Genomic DNA, 27,715 nt, shown 5'->3' with positions numbered 1-27,715 from the left:
GAGTATGGATCATGGGTCTGCCTGGGTGAATTCCCAATGTAGTTGGCTTGTTCCTGGTCACCCTCATCCTCTACATTCGCTCCTTCTTGGGCTGCTGATGAGGTGGTGACTACTGCCACCTGGTTCCTTTCCATCTTCTTGGTAAGGTCAGCCAGCTGCTTGGTGATCATCTTATATTGAGCCAGCAGTGCATCCATGTTGTTCAGCTCCATCACTCCTCTAGTATTGCCCATTTCAGAAGCATAGAAGTAATCATTCTTAGCTACAGTCTCAATGACATCTATGGCTTCTTCACTAGTCTTCTTCTTGTTCAGAGATCCCCGGATGAGTGGTCTACTGCCTTCTTTGATTCGTAAGAAAGACCCTCATAGAAAATATGTAACTGCACCCATTCATTGAACATGTATGGCGGGCACCTTCTTGTCAAGTCCTTAAACCTCTCCCATGCTTCATAGAGAGTTTCACCATCTTGTTGCCTGAAGGTTTGTACCTCAGCTCTCAACCTGTTAATTCTTTGAGGAGGGTAGAATCTTGCCAAGAATTTGTTCACCACCTCTTCTCAGGTTGTCAGACTCTCCTTCGGGAAGGATTATAGCCATTTAGCTGCTTTATCCTTGAGTGAGAAGGAAAACAAAAGTAGTCTATAAGTGTCAGGATGAACACCATTAGACTTCACAGTATCACATATCCTTAGGAAAGTGGTGAGATGTTGATTGGGGTCTTCTTGGGCACTTCCTCCGAATGCACCGTTGTTCTGGACTAGGGTGATGAGCTGGGGCTTTAGTTCAAAGTTATTGGCATGTATGGTTGGCTTTTGGATGCTACTTCCACAGTTTCCTGGGTTTGGATTAATATAAAAGCCTAGAACTCTTCTCTCTTGCCCAGCATAATTCACTGGACCTTCTCTGCCATGGTTGTGAGCCTCTTCTTCATAGTAGTTCTCCATATTCTCCTCCATGTCTGGTTCAAAGTACTCTTCCTCCTCCTCAGCACCAACGACTCTCTTTCCTCTTGCTTCCCTCCTTAATCTAAGGAAGGTCCTCTCAGGTTTGGAACCAAAGGAAGTTGAAGCCCCGCTTCTTCTACCTGTCATACAACCAACAAGGCAAAAAGCAAGAGAGAAATTGAATGGAGAAATTACTCTTGTTAGGAATGCTGTTAGTGTGAGTGGTGCAATATATCAAACAATTAGTGGGTTGGTTAACTGACTTGTAATTAATGACGAAAAACACAACAAATTGGTAAGGGTTAAAGGGGAGAAAATAAGTAAAACTGAAAGTAAATCACTTAAATGGAATTAAAATAAAACAAAAGAAAAAAAATGCTCAATCTAGTTATATTCCAACTTAATTATTGTTGATACAAAATCAATCCTCGGCAATGGTGCCATAAACTTGATGCACGGAAACTTGTCTCTCAACAAAATTTCCTTCGGCAAGTATACCGAATTGTCGTCACGTAAAAACTCACAATAGAGTGAGGTCGAATCCCACATGGATTGATTGGTCAAGCAACTTTAATTAGAGGAATATTCTAGTTGAGCGAAGCAGAAATTTAAGTTGAGTAATTGCAGGAAATTAAATGGTGGGAAAGTAAATAGCAGAAAATGTAAATGCTGGAAATAAATGGCAAAACGTAAAGGGCGGAAAGTAAACTGTAGAATCTTAAATGGGGATTTGGGAAGATGAGCATAAAAGTAAATGGCAGATAATAAAGAGAATGGGTAAGATCAGAAATGGGGGATTCATTGGGCTCAGGAGATGTTGTATTCTCCGGATCAAGTTCATTCTCATCTTTTCCTCAATCAATGCTTTCATTGATCTCCTTGGCAATCTTAAGTGATTGGATTTCAATTCCTTGGCAACCCAATCTCTCTAAACTTGAACAATTGCCTAATTCCTTGATTTAATTGCTCATGAGAAGAGATAAAGTATGGTCACTGATTATACCACATGCATTCCCAAATCAAAGTATTGGTAGGATTATATGTCACTATATCCATCCAAACCCCAATTTGGTCCAACATGAGAAAGCATTTCTAGCATGATCTCTTCATTCCTCTTCCAAGTTTCCGAAGAGATCCAAGTATGAATAGCTTCTTTTCCAAGATAACTACCCAATTGGATAAAGATTGAAAGCTTTTTAGTAAAATCAAGAGAAAAGAAAGAAGAAGAATAATGAAAACTATTATTGATCCATCAAATTACAACAGAGCTCCCTAACCCAATGAAAAGGGGTTTAGTTGTTCATATCTCTGGAAATGGAAGGGGAAAATGAAAAGTACATTCTAAAATTAAATCTAGAAGTTGCAGAGAAAGTAAAATATACAGAGTGTAGTTCTCCAAAATACTCAGCTTCCTTACTAGTTCAAAACTACTCCTATATATACTACTCTTCTGATCTTCTAGTTGGCTCTTCAAGTCTTGGATATGGACCTTTGGATCTTTAGTTGAAGTAGTTACAGTCTTCAGTGGGCTTAGCTTTGCTTGCAGAGAGAAAGTGAGTCAGGCATGGTAGCAAGTTAGTTAGGACGTTAATGGTGTTAACGTTAAGTGTGAATTTGGGTTCGAAGACGTTAGTGACGATAACCTTTTTCACTAACGCTCCAAACCTTATTTGACTTACGTTAATTTCAACATTAGTGGCACTAACGTGACCACTAACATTGGCTTTTGGTCCTTCACAAACGTTATTGGCATTTACCTTTTCCAATAATGTTGCTTCTTGCTTCTTTTCCCCATGTTAGTGTAACTAACGTGGCCCTTAACGTGGGCATGCCCAAGCTTTGAGAGCGTTAGTGACACTTACCTTTGTCACTAATGCTTCAAACGCCCCTTCTTCCCACGTTAGTGTCTCACGTTAATTGCATTAACATGACCACTAACATGGTGGTGATTGCCATCTCCAACGTTAGTGACAAAGGTGAGTGTCACTAACGTTGGCGATTCCTTGTTCCTCCCACGTTAGAGTTCACGTTAATGTAATTAACGTGACTCTTAACGTGGCCAAGTGTGCCTTTTTTGGAACGTTAGTGGTATTCACTTTTACCTCTAACGTTGGAGCTTCCCTTTTCCTCCATGATAAACCACTATTTTATGGTTTATCTTGTGCTCAATTGAGTGATTTTTATTAACTCTTTACCCACTTATTCATACTATTTGCATGGTTTTACGTTTGCCTTCCTAATTATGTGCTTTGATTGAAAACATGCTTCTTTGATCTTATATTTGCTTATTATTAATCCTCTCTTATTACCATTAGATGCCTTGATATGTGTGTTAAGTGTTTTAAGATATTATAAGGAAGGAATGGCTTGGAGGATGGGAAGAAAGCATGCAAAAGTGGAAGGAATGCAAGAAGTTAGAGAAATTGCTAAGCTGTCCAGCCTGACCTCTCTTCACTCAAACAGCTATAACTTTAGCTACAGAGGTCCAAACGACACGGTTTAAGTTGCGTTGGAAAGCTAACGTCCGGGGCTTCGATTTGATATATAATATGCTATAGTTCCCTTGACGCTAGGCGACGCGACCGCGTGATCCATGCGGCCGCGTCGTAGTGACGGAAATCCAGCGTGGCAAAATTCGAAACCAGCGAATTCTGGACTGTTTTTGACCCAGTTTGCGGCCCAGAAAACACAGATTAGAGGCTATAAAGTGGGGGAATGCATCCATTCATGAAGGAGGCTCTCATACTCACAATTTTAGGAGTAGATTTAGTTTTTAGAGAGAGAGGTTCTCTCCTCTCTCTTAGGATTTAGAATTAGGATTCTTTTCACTTCATGATTATTTCATCTTTTGCGATCACAGGTTCAATGTTCCTTTTATTTATTTTTCTAATTTAATTTATGAACTCTTCCATGTTACATTTGATATCTTTATTAGTGCTAATTTGAGGTATTTTCAGATCTATGATTGCTTTTCTTTATTTAAATAATTTAGATTTTTCCCTTTTGGCTTTGGTTGATTTATTGGTAATGCTTGAGCTGTCAGGCTTTGGTTGATTTATTGGTAATGCTTGAGTTGTCAAATAAAGCAGTGGTTGAAATTGGAAGTTGCTCCAATAACTCTAGTCTTTCCATAGGAATTGACTAGGACCTGAGGATCAAGCTAATTAATCCACTTGATTTACCTTCATAGTTAGAGGTTAACAGAGTGGGATTAAAACCCAAATTCTCATCGCAATTGATAAGGATAGGACTTCCAGTTCTCATACCTTGCCAAGAGATTTTATTATTGTTAATTTATTTTACTTGTCATTTAAATATACCTGTGCCCATTGCCCAAACTCAACATTCCCCAGAAAACTCATAACCAATAATAAATACACCTCCCTGCAATTCCTTGAGAAGACGACCCGAGGTTTAAATACTCGGTTATCAATTTTAAAAGGGGTTTGTTACTTGTGACAACCAAAACATTTGTACGAAGAGATTTCTGTCGGTTTAGAGACTATATCTACAACGCGACTATTTTTATGAAATTCTTTACCGGCAAAAATCCTAACGTCACTCCACGTTAGCTTCCACGTTAATGTAATTAACGTGGCCACTAATGTGGGCTATGATGGCTTTCGAAGGCATTATTGGTGATCACTTTTTCCATCAACGTTGCAAGCTAGGTCCCACTCCACGTTAGTGGTCATGTTAGTTAGACTAACGTGGCTACTAACGTGGCTCTTCCTTGCTTCCTTTGTCCTGAAATTAAGCAAATAAAGTACATCAAAGCTTGGTTCTTAATCATGAGATCATGCATCATCCATTTTATCATTCAATTCATGCATAATTCTCATAAAATCATGTAAAGTTCACAATATTTGCTTGAATCAAGATGTAAGTGAATATTTACCTAAAACTTGCTTATTTACTAAGAAAATGCATGAAACTACCCTAAAATATTAAAGAAAAGGTCAGTGAAACTGGCCAAAATGCCCTGGCATCACAACACCAAACTTAAAGCTTGCTTGTCCCTAAGAAAGTACTGAAATATAAGAATGATGAATGAAATAACAAGAGAAACAAGTTCTTATTATAGAAGTAAAGTTCTTGGTTTATGGGGTTTCATTCATAGCAACTTAGGTTCATTCCTTTACTGGTTTCCAGGTCCTCATCATGCTCTTGAATACTTGCTTAATTGCATCCTATGAGATTTTTATTCCTTGATATCCCTTTTTTTTCAGGGTTTATTGCATTTTTAGGCTAAGTGCTCTGTGAGAGGGTGACTCTTTAAAATAAGCTTTCAGCCAACACTCCCGAACCAGTTGGTTCAAGGTTTTAGGTGTTGAAACACCCTTAAGGACCTACTCCCTCAAGTCTCTCTCCCCCATACATGCACACTATAGGCATATGGTTTATTATTTTCTTTTACTTGAGGTCTTGGTGTCCAGAATCTCTTTGGATCACTAAATGTTCTGTAGCAAGGTTGCTCTTGATAGTGGATTTTCAGTTGATAATCCCGGGTTAGTTATCCCAAGTTACCAAGTGATGAAGCACTCCAGAGAACTTATTCATCCAAGCAGATCCTTTGTACAGGAACACCACAGACACATCCCTCAAAATTTAAACCCTTGGTGCCTAGCCTTATTTCTTATTATTTTTCTTTCTTTTTCAAACTCTTATTGTCCTTTCTTTTTTTCTTATTGGGATCTTGTTGTTTAGCTAGTCTCATAGAATGTGCTTCAAGCATGTAATTCAATACACATGAGTACCCTCATACCTTATAGGTGATCCAACTTAGCTAATCTATTACCACACCACGAACCTTGAGGACTTACTTCATAAGATGAACCCCACTCTGGTTTTCCATAACATTTTTCTTTTATTTAACCTTAAAGAGCAAGCATACAATTAAGTGAGATCTAGAGTTAATGGCTCCCAATCGTCAATGACTTGGACATTAGTAACTCAAGAGTTCCTAAGTTACCTTCCCAAGCCAAGAGCACTAAAATTCTACTCTAAAATCCAACTAAGCATTTTATCAAACACTTAGAATGCTTAAAAGGAAAACATAGTAAAATAGCAAGAAAAGTAAATCTACACTACTCAATTACAAGGAATTAAACAACAATAAATCAAATCAACAATAAAGGAACATGAATCATAAATTGTATTAAAGGAAAATGGAAGAACAAAAGTGCATCAACAACAAAGTAAGCAATTTCAAGAATGAAATACAAAATTAGAGAGAGGAAGAGTAGAGGAACAAGAAATTGTAAAGGAAAAGTAAATCAAAGCATGAATTAAACCTAGATCTAAGAAATTCTAATCCTAATTCTAGAGAGAAGAGGGAGCTTCTCTCTCTAGAAACTAAACTACATGATGCTATACTACCAAACAATTGCTGCCCCTTTGCCCAAGCTTGAATTCTGCATGAAATAGCATTAGAAATGAGTTGGGTTGGGCCCAAAGTGCTTTAGAAATCGCGGGGGGTGATTTCACTTTAGTGGGCCACGAGTAGCATCGGTGCGCACGCATACATGGCACGTGCGCGCCCCTATACACAAAGCAACATATGGCAAATTTTATATCATTTCGAAGCCCCGGATGTTAGCTTTCCAATGCAACTAAAACCGCCTCATTTGGACCTCTGTGGCTCAAGTTATGGTTGATTGAGTGCGAAGAGGTCGGACTTGACAACTTTACGGTTCCTTCATTTCTTCATGGGTTCTCCCACTTTGCATGCTTTTCTCCTCACTTCTTCCATCCAATACTTGCCTTATGAACCTTAAATCACTCAACAAACATATCAAGGCATCGAATGGAATTAAAGTGAATTAAATTTAGCTATTTTAAGGCCTAAAAAGCATGTTTTCACACTTAAGCACAAATTTAGAGAGAATTACAAAACCATGCTATTTCATTGAATAAATTTGAGAAAAGTTGATAAAACAACCCAAATTAAGCACAAGATAAATCACAAAATTGGGGTTTATCAGTACGCGTGGGTTGGTGCCCTGTTTTTTAAAATTTTTCTATGTTTTGCACCAAACCAAGCATTCCAAACCTCCAAACAGCTACCAAAACTCCATAAAACCTTATTTAACACACCAAACTACTAACTAAACTCAACAACCCAATAAAAACATAAAATTAAACTAATTACCAATATGTACAAAAGAGAAAAAAGGAAAGATTTTACCATGGTGGGGTGTCTCCCACCTAGCACTTTTGTTTATTATCCTTAAGTTGGATATGGGGAGCTCCTCTCAAGGTGGCTTGTGCTTAAATTCTTCTTGGAACTCCTACCAATGCTTGGTTCTCCATTATGACCCAAGATTTCTCATGAGTTGTACCAAGTCTTGGTGGAGTTCTTCACAAGCTTGGGGCTCCCAAAGTTGATCCACTTCTTGTAATCCGGGATCCCACACTTTATTTTCACACTTGTCTTGAAGTTGATCATTTTTAGTCCATCCGGGTGGCAAGCAAGATGAATTCTTAATGAAGTGACCAAACATCCTTCTAGACCCACCTAATTGAGTACTAGTCCAACCCTTGTATTTAACCCTTGAAGTATCAACCAAAATGATCCTTGATTTGCAACGCCAACCACGAAACATCTTTCTCTTACGCTTCATCCCGCAAAGCATCCTAAGTTGACCATCCGTTTCAAGCAAGCCATACTCAAGTGGGACAATAAAGCTAATAGAGATGAAATTTACCCACTCAAGTGAAGGAGTAGATGATAACCTAGGTAAAGAGGCTTCCAAGGATCTTGACAAAGCGTATCCAACTCCCGTCCTTCTTCTTCTAAGGACTTCCACCTCTTCACAAGATTCCTCAAATGTAATCCTTTGTTCAACAATTTTATCTAAGCCTTTTCCCTTACTCAAATCATAATTGGGAGGATGAGAGATGTTTACCTTCACAACACTTTCAATTTCACCGGGAGAAGGTTCTTTAAGTTCAAATGATTCTTCACCACAAAGCCTTGATAAGGTCTTCATTGCCAAGGGAACTCAACTCTTGCTCTATCCCGTCCAATTCTTCATAAGGGATATGCCTTGGGGGTTGTGCACATTCCTCCTTAACATCAAATTCAATCTTCTTGGAGGGGTTTTCTTCAACTCTATATTCCTATGAAGGTTCCGCATCTCCTAAGTCTTCATCCACTTCTTTCTTTTCTTCAACAATTATGGCTTCCTCCAATTATTCTAACACAAAGCAATATTTCTCATCATCTAATCTCTCCTTCATGCTATGCACTTTCTTGGATTCTTCACATGTAGCCATGGGAGTTCCTTGAGTGTCCAAGCATTGGGATGCTAACCGGTTTACCACCTCGTCTAAGGCAGCCATGAATTGTTGTACATCCCTTTTCATCTCCGCTTGCCCTTGAAGAAGAACACCAAGGATGTCATCCATTGGAGGTTGGGGTAGATGAGAGGGTTCATTATATCAGAGGGAGGGTTCATAATAGGAAGGTGGTTCATCATAGTAGGGATGTGGTGGTTCCATATTCTCCATTTGTTCTTCTTGTTTCCCAACATACTCCAATCCATTTTTCTCAAGTTGAGATTCTACGATCTCCTTCAAACTACCCTCTTCGGTTGCTCTCCCGAAATCATCCGTGGACATGTAGTATGCGTCCCATGCATCTAACTTTTGATGGACGGTTACTTGAAGCCGATCCATTGTTTCTTTGAGGCGATCCTTTGATTCTTGTTCTAAATTTCTAGCATAAGTAGGATCATATTGCTCTTGGATTGATGGACATGGATACTCTTCCATGGAGGGTTGTGGTGGAGAGTAGAATTCATCTTGTGGTTGAAAATTTATGTACATTGGAGGTGGCTCATCTTGGTCATGGTATGGAGGAGGTAGTTCTTGGAATTGTTGAGGTTGGAATGGTGGTGGTTCTATATGTGACTCATATGGCTCGAAAGGTGGTTGGTATGGTGTATATGGGTTAGGGTCATATGGAGGTGTTTAGTAGAAAGGGGCTTGTAAGTGTGGTTGAGGATTATGTTGAGGATATGGCTCATAGGCATATGGTGGTGGTTCTTGAAAGTTACAAGGAGACTCACCATAGCCATTTAATTGGTATGTATCATAGAATGGCTCTTGTTCATAGTGCATTGGTGGGGGTTGTTGCCAAGAGGATTGATCATATGCATATGGCTCCTCCCACCTTTGATTGTCCCATCCTTGATACACATCCTCATTGAAGCTTCCATTTCCTACAACATAGTTATAATCACACTCATAGCCAAAGTGAGAATTGATAATGAAAAAGAGAAATAGGAACAAAAGCTAGTAAGAAATAATGAAACAAAGTCCTAAAACTAGCAAAAACTAACAAGCAATCCAAGAATAAAGCTATTCACAATATTCACATATATACAATAACCAATAACATAACACCATTGCAACTCCCCGGTAACGGTGCCGTTTTGATGAATGGATAATTGACGATTTAGAATTTCACTAATAAATTCTCGTTGCAAGTATAGTTTCTAAACCAACAATAATCCTTTCATACAAAAAATTGGTTGTCATAAGTAACAAACCCTTATAAAAATAATCGAAGTTTTCAAACCTTGGGTCGTTCTCCCTAGGAATTGCAATAAAGTGTTCTTGTTATTGGCTATGAAGTATGTTTTGGGGTTTTTGAATTAAGAGATAAAAAATGTAAATGGCAAAGGAAATAAACTAACAACTAGAAAAGCTCTTGGCAAGGTATGAGAACTAGAAGTCCTACCCTAGTTATCCTTATCAATTGTGATGAGAATTGTCCATTGCTCCCACTTAGTTAACCTTTAACTATGAAGGAAAGTCAAGTGGATCAATTAACTTAATTCCACAAGTCCTAGCCTAATCATGATGAAAGACTAGCTTTAGTGGCATTTAAGTCAATTAGCAACTTCTAATCATCAATCAACAAAAGAATTAGATAAATCAAGAGTCACTAATTACTCTACCTAGGCCAAGAGGAACAAAATCTAACTCATAGCTAAAAGAAGTATTTCATCAAACACATAAAAAGAAATAAAGGTAAACAACATGAATTGCAAGAATTAAAGAGAGATCTAACTACAATGGCAAGAGATCAATAATAGAAAACCAAATCAAACATGAAAAGACATGGAATTCATAAATTACATTGAAAGGTAAATGGAAATCTACATAAGAATTTATAAAGCAAAAGAAAAATTGAAGCAAGAGAAGAAGTAGATCTAGATCTAAGAAATTAACCTAAACCTAATCCAAATTCTAGAGAGAAGAGAGAGCTTCTCTCTCTAGAAACTAACTTTCCCTCCAAAACTAAACTAAACTAAACTAAACTAATGTGATGTAATCTCTAATGTGTGTTGATTCCCCTTCAATCCTTGGGTTAAATAGCATCAGAGAAGAGTTGGATTTGGGCTTGGGATGCCCAGAAATCGCCCCCAGCGGATTCACTTTAAGTGGGTCATGTGCGAGCACCGACGCGTGCACGTGGGTCACGCGTACACGTCGCTTGACAAATTGCTATCCACGCGTACGCGTCATGTGCACGTACGCATTGCCTTGCGATGTCACTTTCCATGCGTGCACGTCTGCTGCGCGTACGCGTCGATCTCAACATCTCAAATCCTTGTTTCTTCATGAGTTCTCTACTTGCATGCTTTTCCTCTCGACCCCTTTGATCCATTCGTAGCCTTTCCAATCTGAATTCACTAACAAACATATCAAGGCATCTAGTGGAATTAAAGGTGAATCAAAATTAGCAATTAAGGGCCTAAAAAGCATGTTTTCACACTTAAGCACAAATTAGGAGACAATCATGAAACCATGCTATTTCATTGAATAAATATGGGTAAAAGGTCATAAAATATCCTAAATTAAGAACAAAATAAACCCTAAAAATATCATGCCTATACCAGTGTTACCTATTCTCAAAGGCTATGCTTTTCTGTTGATAACGAAAAAAATTAATTCTTCCGTAATAACTACCGGCCAGTGCACCGGGTGGTATCAAGTAATAAAACTCACAAGAGTGTGGTCGATCCCACGAAGATTAACAGATTAAGCAAGCAATAGTTGATTAATTATTCTAGTTAGATGGTCATAATTGTGATGATAAACAACAAGGGTTGTTGGTTAAGGATCTTTATCCTTGTTACTAACCACAACATGATAATTGCAAAGATTAATCTCATTAAGTCATCCTCTAACAAGTGAAGGAAAGTCAAATGAACCACACCAATCCTAATCCATAAGTCCTAGCCACCTCACTAATTAACTTAGTGGAAGCTAGAGTCAATAGACACCAATTATCAAGACTTGGACATTAGCAACTCAATTTCACCTAAGTTACCATCCCAAGCCAAGAACACAAAATCTACTCTAACATCCTTCCAAGCATTTTGTCAAACACTTGGAAGGCACAAAAGGAAGGCAGAATAAGATTGCAAGAAATATAAATCTACAACTACCAATTCCAAGGAAATTAACAACAACAACTCAAATCAACAATAAAGGAACATGAAACATAAATTGCATTAAAAGAAAATAAAAGAAACAAGAGTGAATCAACAATAAGGTAAACAAATACAAAGAGTAAAATACTTAACTAGGGAAGCAAAGGTAAAGGAACAAGAATTTATAAAGGAAAAGTAAATCAAGGCATGAATTAAACCTAGATCTAAGAAATCCTAATCTACATCTAACCTAATTCTAGTGAGAAGAGAGAGCTTTTCTCTGTAGAAACTAACTAAAGCATGATAAAAAATCCACTATGTGCTCCCCCCTTGACTCCTCTTGAATTCTGCATGTAATAGGCTCAGAAAATGAGTTAGATTTGGGCCTGGGAAGCTCAGAAATCGCCCCCAGCATTTTCACTTTAATGAGGTCACGTGCGAGCTGCGACGCGTACGCATGGGTCACGCGTACGCGTCGATTGGCATTTTCACTTCCCATGCGTATGCGTCATGTCACGCGTATGCGTCGCCATGCGACTTCATATTCACGCGTACACGTCGTTCCACGTGTGCGCGTTGATGAATGCACTCAAAATCCTTGATTTTCCATGATCTCTCCACTTTCTATGCTTTTCTCTTCCCTCCTTTGATCCATTCCTAGCCTTTACAACCTGAATTTAGTAACAAACACATCAAGGCATCTAGTGGAATCAAAGGTGAATTAAAACTAGCAAATTAAAGGCCTAAAAAGCATGTTTTCACTCTTAAGCACAAATTAGGAGAAATTCATGAAACCATACTATTTCATAGAATAAATGTGAGAATAATGGACAAAAATCCACTCAATTCAGCATAAAATGTACCACGAAATAGTGGTGCATCAAACTTCACACCAAATAGATATCCAAGCCTAGCAAAATAAATAACTTAAACCATAAAAAATAAACAGGATTATCTAAACTTAGGAGATTTCTAACTAATACTAATCACACCGCTGTATCCCACAGCCTTCGCCAACCTAACCTCTGTGCGATCCTATCGCCACCGTCACCGCCCCCTAACCTCCTCAACACCAGACAATCACAGATAATGCAAGGATGTAAAACACAAGCAATATACATATATAGCAGGTAATTCAACTAGCATTTAGGCATGTTATTCAAATAGGCATAACTCAAGTAATCAAAGCAAGCAAGCATATAGAAGATGCATATGATGAATGTCTATCCTATTTGGCTCGTGATATCACTTGTCGGTTCAAAATGCCAACCTGACAAATCTCCGGAGATGTTGCCTTTCTGCCACGACCAGGGATATAGCGCCCTGCTCACTCTCACAGCAGAGAATCTGCCATGCTAGAGATATAGTGCCTTGCACACTGTTGACCCATGGATATAGTGTCCGGCACACTCTTTCGAGTTATAGTGCCCAAGTTCACTCTGGTAGTAGAAAGGTTATGTGAGTGGGAGACTGCCACAGCTGTCACACCTCAACATAGGCGGGAGACTGCCTCGGCCCCTACACTGGCACCGCTACCTCAGACAAGCGGAAGACTACCACAGCCCTTGTCCGAGGCGCATAGCAACTTACCAATCATAACAATTCAGTAATACAGCACGGCTCATAGCATAATTCTATTGATCTAAGTAGCAGCAACAAAAGAAAACAAAAGAAAAAGAAAATCAAAGAACAAGGTCCAAGGCTCTGAGCATCAATTACGAGGAAGAAAAAAAAGAAACAAGAACTCAAAGTGTTATTATCCTAGCTAAATGCTTGTGGTGGATTTGTGTCAAGGAGAGAGGCTTGAGCAAGTAAATCCTAAGGGGTGCTTCAATACCTAATACCTTAAACTAACTGGTTTGGGAGTATTGATTGAAAGCTTATCTTAAAAGCCGCTTTGAGACATGACACTTAGAGTCGAGGCCAAGATTCAAAAAGAAGAAAAATGCAAGAAAATAAGTGCTGCTTCAAGGTGACAATCTATAAAAAGACTTCCATAATATCATTTGAATGAAATTCCTAAGATCTAAGATTTCCAAAATGTAAGGACGAATGAGCACTGGAATCGTTGCATATGCATACAAATTGGAGTTCACCCCACTGTCACTTAATCACTTCACTCACTAAGGCATCCTAAGTAATTCTTCAATCCATTCCAATTAAGAGAATTCTTTGTGCATAGTTCTTTTCTTGTTTGGGGTCAAGAAAGGTTTAAGTTTGGTGTTGTGATGCATGTGCATCATTAGTGGTTTTTAGTTATTATTTTAATAGTTTTTACTTAAGTTTCATACAAATTTAGCCAATAAACAAGTAATTGCATGAAATGTATCTGCAAGCATTAGTTCATCAAGCATAAGTGGAATTTGTAGCTATTTTCATGAAAATACAAGAATTATAATGTAAGAAGTGGTGCTAAAGAAATGAATTGATTAAGTGAATTTTATTGCATTTAGATAGGATGAAATATCTTGTATTAAAACATTGAATATCAAAGCATTGAGGCACAATGTTTAATGCTTGGAGGAGTCAATGAGAAGAGCATGTAGAGCACAAAACACCCTGATGAGCGGATAATTTATACGCTTTTTGGCATTGTTTTTAGTATGTTTTTAGTATATTTTAGTTAGTTTTTATTATGTTTTTATTAGTTTTTATTTAAAAATCACATTTCTGGACTTTACTATGAGTTTGTGTGTTTTTCTGTGATTTCAGGTATTTTCTGGCTGAAATTGAGGGACCTGAGCAAAAATCTGATTTAGAGGCTGAAAAAGGACTGCAGATGCTGTTGGATTCTCACCTCCCTACACTCGAAGTGGATTTTCTAGAGCTACAGAAGCCCAATTGGCATGCTCTCAATTGCGTTGGAAAGTAGACATCCTGGGTTTTCCAACAATATATAAGAGTCTATACTTTGCACGAGATTTGATGGCCCAAATAGGCGTTCCAATTCAGCTCAAGAATTTTGGCGTTTAACGCCAGAACTGGCATAAAAGCTGGAGTTAAACGCCCAAACTGGCACAAAAGCTGGCGTTTAACTCCAAGAAAAGTCTCTACACATGGAAGCTTCAATGCTCAGCCCAAGCACACACCAAGTGGGCCCGGAAGAAGATTTCTGCATTAATTACTTATTTCTGTAAACCCTAGGCTACTAGTTCTCTATAAATAGGACCTTTTGCTATTGTATTTTGTATCTTTGGACGTTTAGTCCCTAGACCTTGGAGGCTGGCCATTCGGCCTTGCTTACACCATTATCACTTTTGTATTTTCAACGGTGGAGTTTTTACACACCATAGATTAAGGTGTGGAGCTCTACTGTTCTTCATGAACTAATACAAGTACTATTGTTTTTCTATTCAACTCAAGTCTATTTCTTCTCCAAGATATTCATTCGCACCCAAGAACATGATGAATGTGATGATTATGTGACACTCATCACCATTCTCACCTATGAACGCGTGACTGACAACCACTTCCGTTCTACATGCAAACAAGCTTGAATGTGTATCTCTTGGGTTTCTAATCTAAGATTAGAACCTTCGTGGTATAGGCTAGAATTATTGGCAGCCATTCCTGAGATCCAGAACATCTAAACCTTGTTTGTGGTATTCCGAGTAGGATCTACAAAGGGATGACTGTGATGAGCTTCAAACTCGCGATTGTTGGGCGTGTGACAGACGCAAAAGGATCAATGGATCCTATTCCAACATGATCGAGAACCGACAGATGATTAGCCGTGCGGTGACAGCGCATTTGGAACATTTTCACTGAGAGGACGGGAAGTAGCCATTGACAACGGTGATACCCCACATAAAGCTTGCCATGGAAAGGAGTATGAATGATTGGAAGAAGGCAATACAAAAGCAGAGGTTCAAGAGGAACAAAGCATCTTCATACGCTTATCTGAAATTCCTACCAATGAATTACATAAGTATCTCTATCTTTATCTTATTTTATGTTTTATTCATCTTTTAATTATCAATCCTCCATAACCATTTGAATCCGCCTGACTGAGATTTACCAGATGACCATAGCTTGCTTCAAGCCGACAGTCTCCGTGGGATCGACCCTTACTCACGTAAGGTTTATTACTTGGACGACCCAGTGCACTTGCTGGTTAGTTGTGCGGAATTGTGACAAAGTGTGATTCACGTTTGAGAGCTCCAAGTCCTTTGGCGCCATTGTTGATGATCACAATTTCGTGCATCAAGTTTTTGACACCGTTGCCGGGGATTGTTCGAGTTTGGACAACTGATGGTTCATCTTGTTGCTTAGATTAGGTACTTTTCTTTTTATTTTTCAAAATTTTTAAGAATGAACTCTAGAGTTTCAAGGTGATGTTCTTATCATCACAAAAGCTGATTGATTCTCATCAATTTAGCTGCTGAATGTAATGTCCTGCTGAAGCTTGGCTAGCCATGTCTAATCTTTTTAGACTGAAGCTTTAGACTAACATTGCATGATTCCTGGAATTCTTATTAAAAGTTTTGAATCTCTTTATTCTCTTTTCCATATGATTTTTGAAAAATCACAAAAAAATTTATAAAATTATAAAAATAAAAAATATTTTATGTATCTTAGTGTCAATTTTTAAGTTTGGTGTCTTGCATGCATTGTTTATTTGATCTTAGTTGCATTTTTTATTGTTTCTCATCATTAAAAATTCAAAAATATGTTCAAAATTGTGTCTTTTCAAGTCAATAATACAGAGAATTGAAGATTCAGAACATTCAGCGGAGGAATTAAACAGAAAAAGCTGGGCATTCAAAACGCCCAGTAAAGAAGGAAAACTGGCATTTAAACGCCAGCTAGGGTACCTGGCTGGGCGTTTAACACCCAAAAAGGTAGGATTTTGGGTGTCAAACGCCAGAATGGATGCCATTCTGGGCGTTAACGCCAGGAGGACACTAGAGGGAAGATTTTGTTTTAATTCAAATCTTTTTCAAATTTTCATAATTTTTCAAAATCAAATTTTTTTCAAATCATATATTTTCAATCATATCTTTTCAAAATCAATTTCTTTTCAGTTTTTATTTATTACTATTTTCGAAAATCCTTGCTACAATTAGTAATTTAATTCAAAATTTTCTAGTTGTTACTTGCCTATTAAGAAAGGATCAAAAGTTTTAATTCTAGAATCGTATCTTCTAATTTCTTATTAGTCAAGTAATCAACTTTAATTTTAAAACTTTCTCTTTTTAATTTGATTTTCAATCATATCTTCTCAATCATATCTTTTCAATCTCATCTTTTTCAAAATTAAGTCTCAATCATATCTTTTTTATTTCTAATTTCAAAATCCTTTTCAAAAATCACTTAATTTCTTTCCCAATCTTAATTTTCGAAAATCTCAATGAAATTTTCAAATTTCTTTTTATTATTTCAAAATCTTTTCAATTTATTTTTGAAAATTCTTCCCCCCTTCTCACATCCTTCTATTTAAGGGACTAACACTCCTCCTCAAGGTGCAATTCGAACTCTATCCCTCTTGATAAGTTCGAATTCTCTTCTATCTACCTCCTCCTTCTATTCTTCTTTTCCTCTGACACCTCAAGGAATCTTTATACTGTGACATAGAGGATTTCCTACTTTCTTGTTCTCTTCTCTTTCATATGAGCAGGAGCAAAGATAAAGGCATACTTGTTCAAGCTGATCCTGAACCTGAAAGGACCTTGAAGAGAAAGCTAAGAGAAGCTAAAGCACAATTCTCTCTAGAGGGCCTAACAGAGCTTTTCAAAGAAGAAGAAACAATGGCAGCTGAAAACAACAATGCCAACAATGCAAAGAAGGTGCTGGGTGACTTTACTGCACCTACTCCCGACTTCTATGGGAGAAGCATCTCAATCCCTGCCATTGGAGCAAACAACTTTGAGCTTAAGCCTCAATTAGTTTCTCTAATGCAACAGAATTGCAAGTTTCATGGACTTCCATTGGAAGATCCTCATCAGTTCTTAGCTGAATTCTTGCAAATATGTGACACTGTCAAGACCAATGGGGTTGATCCTGAGGTCTACAGACTTATGCTCTTCCCTTTTGCTGTAAGAGACAGAGCTAGGACACGGTTGGACTCACAACCTAAAGAAAGCCTGAACTCTTGGGAAAAGGTAGTCAATGCCTTCTTGGCAAAGTTCTCTCCACCTCAAAAATTGAGTAAGCTTAGAGTGAAAGTCTAAACCTTCAGACAAAAGGAAGGTGAATCCCTCTATGAAGCTTGGGAAAGATACAAGCAATTGATCAGAAAGTGTCCTTCTGACATGCTTTCAGAATGGAGCATCATAGGTATCTTCTATGATGGTCTGTCTAAACTGTCCAAGATGTCATTGGACAGCTCTACTAGAGGATCTCTTCATCTGAAGAAGACGCCTGCAGAAGCTCAGAAACTCATTGAAATGGTTGCAAATAACTAATTCATGTACACTTCTGAAAGGAATCCTGTGAATAATGGGACAAATCAGAAGAAATGAGTTCTGAAATTGATACTCTGAATGCCATATTGGTTCAGAATAAGATATTGACTCAGCAAGTCAATATGATTTCTCAGAGTCTCTCTGGAATTCAAGAAGCAACAGGCAGTACTAAGGAAGCTTCCTCTGAAGAAGAAGCTTATGATCCTGAGAACCCAGCAATGGAAGAGGTGAATTACATGGGAGAACCCTATGGAAACACCTATAATCTTTCATGGATAAATCATCCAAATCTCTCATGGAAGGATCAACAGAGACCTCAACAAGGTTTCAACAATAATAATGGTGGAAGAAACCGGTTTAGCAATAGCAAGCCTTTTCCATTATCTTCTTAGCAACAGACAGAGAATTCTAAGCAGAGCCACTCTGACTTAGCAACCATTGTCTCTGATCTAATCAAAACCACTCAAAGTTTCATGACTGAAACAAGGTCCTCCATTAGAAATTTGGCGGCACATGTGGGTCAGCTGAGTAAGAAAATTACTGAACTCCCTCCTAGTACTCTCCCAAGCAATACAGAAGAGAATCCAAAAAGAGAGTGCAAGGCCATGACCACAACCCACACGGCCGAACCTGGAGAGGAGGAAGAGGCAGTGATCTCCACTGAGGAAGACCTCAATGGACATCCACTGGCCTCCATGGAGTTCCCTGATAAGGAACCATGGGAATCTGAGGCTCACACAGAGACCATAGAGATTTCATTGAATTTACTTCTGCCATTCATGAGCTCTGATGAGTAAGATGTTACTGAAGAGCAAGTTACTAAGTACCTTGGAGAAATCATGAAGTTAAATGCCAGGTTGTTTGGTAATGAGACTTGGGAGGATGAACCTCCATTGCTCATCAAAGAACTGGATGACTTGACTAGGCAGAAATTACCTCTGAAGAGACAAGACCCTGGAAAGTTCTCAATACCTTGTACCATAGGCACCATGACCTTTGAGAAGGCTCTGTGTGACCTAGGGTCAAGCATAAACCTCATGCCTCTCTCTGTAATGAAGAAGCTGGGGATCATTGAGGTACAAGCTGCAAGAATCTCACTAGAGATGGCAGACAATTCAAAGAAACAGGCTTATGGACTTGCAGAGGATGTCTTGGTAAAGGTTGTAGGCCACTACATCCCTGCTGACTTTATAATCCTAGAGACTGAAAAGTGTATGGATGAATCCATCATCCTTGGTAGACCCTTCCTAGCCACAGCAAAAGCTGTGATTGATGTTGACAGAGGAGAATTGATCATTCAAGTGAATAAAGACTCCCTTGTGTTTAAAGCTCAAGGATATTCCTCTGTAACCATGGAGAGGAAGCATGAAGAGCTTCTCTCAATACAGAGTCAAACAGAGCCCCCACAGTCAAACTCTAAGTTTGGTGTTGGGAGGCCACAACCAAACTTTAAGTTTGGTGTTGAACCCCCACATTCAAACTCTAAGTTTGGTGTTGGGAGGTTCCAACATTGCTCTGAACATCTGTGAGGCTCCATGAGAGCCACTGTCAAGCTATTGACATTAAAGAAGTGCTTGTTGAGAGGCAACCCAATCTTTAATTATCTATGTTAAATTTCTATTTTCTTTTGTTATTTTATGTTTTCTGTAGGTTGATGATCATGTGAAGTCACAAAAATAATTGAAAAAGCAAAAACAGAAGGAAAAATAGTATTAAAAATAGAACACCCTGGAGGAGAAACTTGCTGGCGTTTAAACGCCAGTAAGAGTAGCAGAATGGGCGTTAAACGCCCAGTCTGTCACCATTATGGGCGTTAAACGCCCAGTCTGTCACCATTCTGGGCGTTTAATGCCAGAAATGGGCACCAGACTGGCGTTTAACGCCAGGAATGGGCAAGAATTTGGCGTTAAACGCCAGAAATGGGCAGCATCCTGGCGTTTAACGCCAGGATTGGCAGAAAGGGGCATTTTTGCACGCCACTTGGTGCAGGGATGAGATATCCTTGACACCTCAGGATCTGTGGACCCCACAGGATCCCCACCTACCCCACCTCTCTCTCTCTTCTTCACCCATTCACCAATCACCTCAATACCTCTTCCCCAAAAAAAAAAAAACCCATCACCTATCAATTCCTACCATTCTATTCACCACTCACATCCATCCTTCATAAAACCCCACCTACTTTACCATTCAAATTCAAACCACTTTCCCACCCAAACCCACCCATAATGGCTGAACCATACCCCCCTCTCCACTCCTATATAAACCCATCTTCACTCCTTCCTTTTCACACAACATACACACTACTTCTCCCCCTTGGCCGAAATACTAAGCCCACTCCATCTCCTTTATTTCTTCTTCTTCTACTCTCTTCTTTCTTCTTTTGCTCGAGGACGAGCAAACCTTCTAAGTTTGGGGTGGTAAAAGCTAAAGCTTTTTATTTTTCCATAACCATTTATGGCACCAAAGGCCGGAGAAACCTCTAGAAAGAGGAAAGGAAAGGCAAAAGCTTCCACCTCCGAGTCATGGGAGATGGAGAGATTCCTCTCAAGGGTGCATCAAGACCACTTCTATGAAGTTGTGGCCAAGAAAAAGGTGATCCCCGAGGTCCCTTTTAAGCTCAAAAAGGGCGAATATCCGGAGATCCGACATGAGATCCGAAGAAGAGGTTGGGAAGTTCTCACCAACCCCATTCAACAAGTCGGGATCTTACTGGTTCAAGAGTTCTATGCCAATACATGGATCACCAAGAACCATGATCAAAGTGTGAACCCGGACCCTAAGAATTGGCTTACAATGGTTCGGGGGAAATGCTTAGATTTTAGTCCGGAGGATGTAAGGTTGGCATTCAACTTGCGCATGATGCAAGAAGATGCACACCCCTACATTAGAAGGGTCAACTTTGATCAAAGGTTGGACCAAGTCCTCATAGACATCTGTGAAGAGGGCACTCAATCGAAGAGAGATTCAAGAGGGAAGCCGGTTCAACTAAGAAGGCATGACCTCAAGCCCGTGGCTAGGGGATGGTTGGAGTTCATCCAACGCGCGATCATTCCCACTAGCAACTGGTCTGAAGTTACTATAGACCGGGCTATCATGATTTATAGCATCATGATTAGAGAGGAAGTAGAAGTTCATGAGGTTATATCCCAAGAACTCTACAAGGTGGCGAACAAGTCCTTTACTTTGGCAAGGTTAGCCTTCCCTCATCTCATTTGTAACCTCTACAATTCGGTTGGAATTGACATAGAGGGAGACATTCTCATTGATGAGGACAAGCCCATCACTAAGAAAAGGATGGAGCAAATAAGAGAACCTCACCAAGAGCATGAGGAATTTCCTCATCATGAAATCCCTGAGATGCCTCAAGGGATGCAATTTCCTTCACAAAACTATTGGGAGCAAATCAACACCTCCTTTGGAGAATTAAGTTCCAACATGGGATAACTAAGGGTGGAGCACCAAGAGCATTCCATCCTCCTCCATGAAATTAGAGAAGACCAAAGAACCATGAGAGAGGAGCAACAAAGGCAAGGAAGAGACATTGAGGAGCTCATGCACTCCATAAGATCTTCAAGAGGAAGAACAAGCCGCCATCACTAAGGTGGACCCGTTCTTTAATCTCCTTGTTCTTTATTTTATGTTTTTCGAAAATTATGCTTTATGTTTATTTATATTTGTGTCTTTATTACATGATCGTTAATGTCTAAGTGTCTATGCCTGAAAGCTATGAAAATGAATCCATCACCTTTCTTAAATAAAAAATTTTTTTAATTGAAAAAGAAAAAGAAGTGCATGAATTTCAAATTTTAAAACAGTTTAGTTATTTTGATATGGTGGCAATACTATTGTTTTTCTGAATGAATACTTGAACAGTGCATATTTTTGATATTGTTGATTCATGAATGTTAAAATTGTTGGCTCTTGAAAGAATGATGGAAAAGGAGAAATGTTAATTGATAATCTGAAAAATCATAAAATTGATTCTTGAAGGAAGAAAAAGCAGTGAAAAGCTTGCAGAAAAATATATATATATATATATATATATATATATATATATATATATATATATATATATATGCGAAAAAAAGAAAAAAAGAAGAAAAAGCAAGCAGAAAAAGCCAATAACCCTTTAAACCAAAAGGCAAGGGTAAAATAAAAAGGACCCAAGGCTTTGAGCATCAGTGGATAGGAGGGCCCACAAGAATAAAATCATGGCCTAAGCGGCTAAACCAAGCTGTCCCTAACCATGTGCTTGTGGCGTGAAGGTGTCAAGTGAAAACTTGAGACTGAGCGGTTAAAGTCGTGGTCCAAAAGCAAAAAAAGTCTGCTTAAGAGCTCTGGACACCTCTAATTGGGGACTCTAGCAAAGCTAAGTCACAATCTGAAAAGGTTGACCCAGTTATGTGTCTGTGGCATTTATGTATCCGGTGGTAATACTGAAAAACAAAATGCTTTGGGTCACTGCCAAGACTCATAAAGTAGCTGTGTTCAAGAATCAACATACTTAACTAGGAGAAACAATAACACTATCTGGATTCTGAGTTCCTATAGAAGCCAATCATTCTGAACTTCAAAGGATAAAGTGAGATGCCAAAACTGTTCAGAAGCAGAGAGCTAAAATCCCCGCTCATCTAATTAATACTGATCTTCATAGATGTTTTTGGAATTCATTGTATATTCTCTTCTTTTTATCCTATTTGATTTTCAGTTGCTTGGGGACAAGCAACAATTTAAGTTTGGTGTTGTGATGAGCGGATAATTTATACGCTTTTTGGCATTGTTTTTAGTATGTTTTTAGTATATTTTAGTTATTTTTTATTATATTTTTATTAGTTTTTTTTTAAAATTCACATTTCTGGACTTTAATATGAGTTTGTGTGTTTTTCTGTGATTTCAGGTATTTTCTGGCTGAAATTGAGGGACCTGAGCAAAAATCTGATTCAGAGGCTGAAAAAGGACTGCAGATGCTGTTGGATTCTGACCTCCCTGCACTTGAAGTAGATTTTCTGGAGCTACAGAAGCTCAATTGGCACGCTCTCAATTGCGTTGGAAAGTAGACATCCTGGGTTTTCCAGCAATATATAATAGTCTATACTTTGCCCGAGGTTTAATGGCCCAAACAGGCGTTCCAAGTCAGCTTAAGAATTCTGGCGTTTAACGCCAGAACTGGCACAAAAGCTGGAGTTTAACTCCCAAACTAGAACAAAAGCTGGCGTTTAACTCCAAGAAAAGTCTCTACACATGGAAGCTTCAATGCTCAGCCCAAGCACACACCAAGTGGGCCCGGAAGAAGATTTCTGCATTAATTACTTATTTCTGTAAACCCAAGGCTACTAGTTCTCTATAAATAGGACCTTTTGCTATTGTATTTTGTATCTTTGGACGTTTAGTCCCTAGACCTTGGAGGCTGGCCATTCGGCCGTGCTTACACCATTATCACTTTTGTATTTTCAACGGTGGAGTTTCTACACACCATAGATTAAGGTGTGGAGCTCTGCTGTTCTTCATGAATTAATACAAGTACTATTGTTTTTCTATTCAACTCAAGTCTATTTCTTCTCCAAGATATTCATTCGCACCCAAGAACATGATGAATGTGATGATTATGTGACACTCATCACTATTCTCACCTATGAACGCGTGACTAACAACCACTTCCATTCTACATGCAAACAAGCTTGAATGTGTATCTCTTGAGTTTCTAATCTAAGATTAGAACCTTCGTGGTATAGGCTAGAATTATTGGCGGCCATTCTTGAGATCCAGAACGTCTAAACCTTGTCTATGGTATTCCGAGTAGGATCTGCGAAGGGATGAATGTGATGAGCTTCAAACTCACGATTGTTGGGCGTGTGACAGACGCAAAAGGATCAATGGATCCTATTCCAACATGATCGAGAACCGACAGATGATTAGCCGTGCGGTGTCAGCGCATTTGGAACATTTTCACTGAGAGGACGGGAAGTAGTCATTGACAACGGTGATGCCCAACATAAAGCTTGCCATGGAAAGGAGTATGAATGATTGGAAGAAGGCAATAGGAAAGCAGAGGTTCAAGAGGAACAAAGCATTTTCATACGCTTATCTGAAATTCCTACCAATGAATTACATAAGTATCTTTATCTTTATCTTATTTTATGTTTTATTCATCTTTTAATTATCAATCCTCCATAACCATTTGAATCCGCCTGACTGAGATTTACAAGATGACCATAGCTTGCTTTAAGCCGATAGTCTCCGTGGCATCGACCCTTACTCATGTAAGGTTTATTACTTAGACGACCCAGTGCACTTGCTAGTTAGTTGTACGGAATTGTGATAAAGTGTGATTCACGTTTGAGAGCTCCAAGTCCTTTGGCGCCATTGTTGATGACCACAATTTCGTGCACCACATCCCGTGAGGCAAAGAAAAGAAGAGTATGCCCAACAATGAAGACTGGGCGCTCGAATAGGGGCTCGAATTGAAGATTGGTGCTGCTCTGGGACGAGTCGCGCTCGTTTGGACGCTCAGGAGCTCAACGTCAGTGAAGGTCACACATACGTGTGACCCACGTGTACGCGTGACAGTGAAACGAGCGCCAGGATTGAATGAGCACTGAGATGGGCGCTTGTTTAATGAGCGCCTGCAAAGAGGGTCATGCGTACGCGTGGGCGACGCGTACGCGTGAGGATGAAGATTTGTGCCCCTGAAGGTGAGACTTGGTGCTTAGTTACACGCTCGTTTAACGAGCGCATTTGATAGCGGTCACGCGTATGCGTAGGCAACGCGTACGCATGACAAGTGAAGTCAGTGGCCAATATGAAGGGCGCTCGATAAACCAGCACGAAAACCAGTGCCCATACCTGCCAAATGACCCCTGGAGCTTCATCTTAGTTCAATTAAATTCACTCCAAGTCCACTTAATCTTCAAGCAAGCAAGCCCACAATTGTCAACCAATCAAGACCACAAGAAGCATCTAGAATAGTGAATTTTCATTTGATTGTAATGTGCTTTTAATTCCATTTGAGTTTGTAATTTAGGATAACCTATATATAGGCCTTAGTTTCATGATGTTAGGGCGATCAATCAATAATTCTGGAGACACACACACACCATTTTGAGCACAGACCACTAGGAGTGGGTCTTCAGACCCCTCCCTTCCCATTTTCTTCTTCTCCTCCATTTCTTCCATATCACTCTTGTAAATATTATGGGTCTCTAATCCTCATTTGGGAAAGGAGTCTGTTGCAATTTTAATTGAATTGATGTTATTTTCTTCTCTTCTTGATTTTATCTTCATACATAGAAGAGAGTTCTATTCTTTAAAGATCCAATTGGATCTATTAGAATGCTATGATAACCTTGGCCTAGGAGTCATAGTAATTCAGCTTGAACACTCCTCTCATAATGATTTTGATCTTGAATTAAAGTTGGAATGTGACATGTAACCTCTCTAATATTGGGGTCTTTGAAGTTATATGGTATGTAGGGGTGTTCAAAACCAATCCAAACCTAACAAAACCGACGAACCGAACCAAAAAAAACTAAAAACCAAAATAAACGAAAACTAAAATAACCAAAAAATTATGTTTTTGCAGTTTTTTGTTTGGTTTGGTTCGGTTTTCGGTTTTGGTTGAGAAAACATGAACCAAACCAAACCGAACCGGTATATAAATAAAACATTTAAATTACCCTAACCTTAATGTAAAGCTGATAAACCACTTTTTTATGGTTTATCTTGTGCTAATTTGAGTGGTTTTCATTAAGTCTTTGCTCATTTATTCATATGATTTGCATGGTTTTACAAATCCTTTCTTATTCTGTGATATAGTTGAAAACATGTTTCCTAGACCTTTAAACTGTTAATTTTGAATACCCTTTATTACCATTCGATACCGTGATTTGTGTGTTAAGTATTTTCAGGCTTTATAGGGCAGGAATGGCTTAGAGGACGGAAAGAAAACATGCAAAAGTGGAAGGAATGCGAGAAAATGAAGTTTTGAGAAACTGGCAGCGACGCGCACGCATGGATGATGCAGACGCGTGCCTAGCATAGAACACGAGTGACGTGTATGCATGACTGACGCATACGCGTGAAAAGGAATTCGCCAAATGACGCACACGCGTGACCTACGCGTACGCGTAACATGCGCCACGTGCAGAAAATTACAAAAAGCGCTGGGGGCGATTTCTGGGCTCCGTTTTGGCCCAATTCCAAGCCCAAGAACATAGAATAGAGGTTGGAGAATGGGGGAATCATGGAGCATTCATTCATTATACACATTCTAGGTTTTAGATGTAGTTTTCTAGAGAGAGAGGCTTTCTCCTCTCTCTTAGGTTTTAGGATTTAGGAATTCTCTTTGGTTCATCTATTTCTCTTGTTAATTACTTATTTTCCCAATTTGGTTTATGAACTCCATGTTAGAGTCGATTTTCTTATTTAATGCAATTTGAGGTATTTTAGATTTATGATTTTAATTTAGCTTTTTACATTCTTGGCTTGAATTGATTAATTGGATACACTTGAGTTATCAAACTCCTTTGTTGCTTGTTAATTGAAAATTTTTGGTTGGTTTGGATCCCTCTAAAGCTAGTATTTCCATAGGAGTTGACTAGGACTTGAGGAATCAAATTGATTAGTCCACTTGAATTTCCTTTATTTAGTAAGGGTTAACTAAGTGGGAGCAGTGGACAATTCTCATCACAATTGATAAGGATAACTAGGATAGGACGTCCAGTTTTCATACCTTGCCAAGAGTTTTTCTTAATTATTAATTTACTTTCTTGCAATTTACTTTTCTTATTCCTTATTCAAAAACCCCAAAAAGATACTTTTCTATAACCAATAATAAATTACATCTCCCTGCAATTCCTTGAGAGACGACCCGAGGTTTAAATACTTCGGTTTAATTTTATTGGGTTTGCTTTAGTGACAACTAAAACTTTTGTACAAAAGGATTATCTGTTGGTTTAGAAACTATACTAGCAACGAGAATTTATTTGTGAAATTCTTTACTAGCAGAAATCCGTTCGTCAAAAAAAATGGCGCCGTTGCCGGGGAATTGCAAACGTGTGCCTTATTATTGGTTATTGTAAATATTTGCTTTCGCTTGTTTATTTGTTTTTGTTTTTAATTTTTCTTAGCTACTCTGAACTCTCAACCCTCGTCTTCCACTCTCCTCTGCCATCCTCCAAAGTCCAGACTGCAGCAGCCACGAAGGAGCCTTTCTCCCCCTTATCCCCTCCTTCTCCCTCTCCCTTTTTCGTACCCGCTCTCTCTCCATCGTCTCCCACGCAGTGAAACAACAGCAGTAGTGCAGCACACACCAGCAGCCACCGACTCGTTGTGTCAACGTCCATGTATCAATAGCCCTGTCTCGCCCTCTGTGAAGCGCAGCGCAGTCCAGCCGCCTTGTCTTCCGTCACACAGGTTTATTCCTGATTTTCATTTTGAATTTTCATTCTCTATCTGCCATTTTTCCTTTTCTATTTTTGTTATAATTTTCTTCTTGATTATTGATTGGTGTTTTTTATTTTAATTTGTTTTCCAGTTCTTCTAGCCTCGTCGCCTCCGTCGCAGCATCTCCCTCAGTCGCAGCATCTCTGTGGTCCTCTGTAATAGAGCCTAAGCCTCAGGTTTGTTTTTTTGTTCTAATTCTATTTTTTTAATTCTGGTTTAGTATTCTTATTGATTCTAATTTGGGATGAACACTTGGTTGGCTTGGTCTTGATTCTATGGCTGAGTTGTTGATTCTGATTTTGTTTTTTAATTCTAAATTTTTTGTTCTGTTTCATTTAGGGTAATTCTTGTTTAGGGTTGATTCTGAATATCTTGTTTATTCAATGTTAATGCAGGAAAGGAGAAGGTGAAAGAGGAAGAATTTGTGGAATTAGTGTACTACATGAAAATTTTTGGAATCAGATTGGTTTTAT

The 27,715-nt window shown here is 38.8% G+C and overlaps 2 non-coding genes across 2 annotated transcripts; one reads left to right on the top strand and one right to left on the bottom strand.

The window, feature by feature from the left end:
• Positions 1-401: 401 nt before the first annotated feature.
• Positions 402-505, top strand: LOC148567877 (small nucleolar RNA R71). The gene has a single exon (XR_015881491.1). It is a non-coding gene; the product is annotated as a small nucleolar RNA R71 (small nucleolar RNA).
• Positions 506-17,543: 17,038 nt separating this feature from the next.
• LOC148567876 (small nucleolar RNA R71) lies at positions 17,544-17,651 on the bottom strand. The gene has a single exon (XR_015881592.1). It is a non-coding gene; the product is annotated as a small nucleolar RNA R71 (small nucleolar RNA).
• Between the last annotated feature and the right edge of the window lie 10,064 nt (positions 17,652-27,715).

The sequence above is a fragment of the Arachis ipaensis genome, chromosome B4, assembly GCF_059453495.1.
Source record: "Arachis ipaensis isolate K30076 ecotype BB chromosome B4, ASM5945349v1, whole genome shotgun sequence".
Classification (NCBI taxonomy): domain Eukaryota; kingdom Viridiplantae; phylum Streptophyta; class Magnoliopsida; order Fabales; family Fabaceae; genus Arachis; species Arachis ipaensis.
This window is presented reverse-complemented; position numbering and strand designations above follow the sequence as displayed.